This window comes from Ciona intestinalis, unplaced genomic scaffold, assembly GCF_000224145.3.
Source record: "Ciona intestinalis unplaced genomic scaffold, KH HT000068.2, whole genome shotgun sequence".
NCBI lineage: Eukaryota > Metazoa > Chordata > Ascidiacea > Phlebobranchia > Cionidae > Ciona > Ciona intestinalis.
In genome coordinates this window covers 38,320-39,157 of record NW_004190390.2, presented here as the reverse complement: position 1 = coordinate 39,157, position 838 = coordinate 38,320, and the positions used below count along the sequence as shown (strand labels likewise).

The window sequence follows — 838 nt, the reverse complement described above, 5'->3', positions numbered from 1 at the left end:
TTTCATGATGTTATAATATTCTATGATTTGAGTTTAAAATTTGTATTTTGTATTTTTGGAAGAAATTATTTCCGAAAGTGCATTTGTTTATAATATGTTGAAATGTATTATCAAATAATTGGTACCTGGAAAATTACGTTTGATAGATTTTTCGATGGCACATTTGTTAGGGGTTTCCATCAGAACCAAAAGATACCGTGTTACATGCTCGATACTGTTACCATTGAGTCATTGACTTACTATTTCTGATTTAACATCAAAATCATGTAATTACAGGTTCACCATATGGCGGGTACACACTAATCAATGTGAACAAAGTTGATTTGATAGAATTTCCAGAATTCAAAGAAGTACCGTGGTATTACGCGAATGTATCTGCAGGAGATTGTCTGTTTCTTCCTAAAGGTTAATATTTGTTGATGAGATTTGCTGAAGATGTTTTTGGAGGCAACTTCATGTTTATTATTGTTGGATAGTGGTTTGGGTTAAACCAAGAGGGTAGAGGTTCAAGGTTTGATGCTGCTATTGTGGGCCTATGTGACCGAAATACAAGTTAAACAATGTATAACTTCAGTAATATACTATGTAGGACATATTGAAATATATATTGTAGTACTAGATAACAAAAATTTGGGCACCTATATAACGTACCAATCTTACCAATCACAGGACATTGGCACCAGGTTCGATCCTACGGAGCGAAAAACTTGGCTGTGAGCATCTTGTTTTCGCGCTTGAATGATTTTAATCCCAAAGGCTGCCCCAAGGAGGGAGTTCCTCCTTCAGAGTTTTAAGTGAGGTACCGATGGGTGGACATGGACGGGTTGAGGCTCAAACT

General features: G+C 36.0%; 1 long non-coding RNA gene across 1 annotated transcript; it reads left to right on the top strand.

The window, feature by feature from the left end:
* Positions 1-13: 13 nt before the first annotated feature.
* Positions 14-700, top strand: LOC113474981. Its single transcript, XR_003396704.1, has 2 exons — positions 14-405; positions 670-700. It is a non-coding gene; the product is annotated as an uncharacterized LOC113474981 (long non-coding RNA).
* Positions 701-838: the final 138 nt, after the last annotated feature.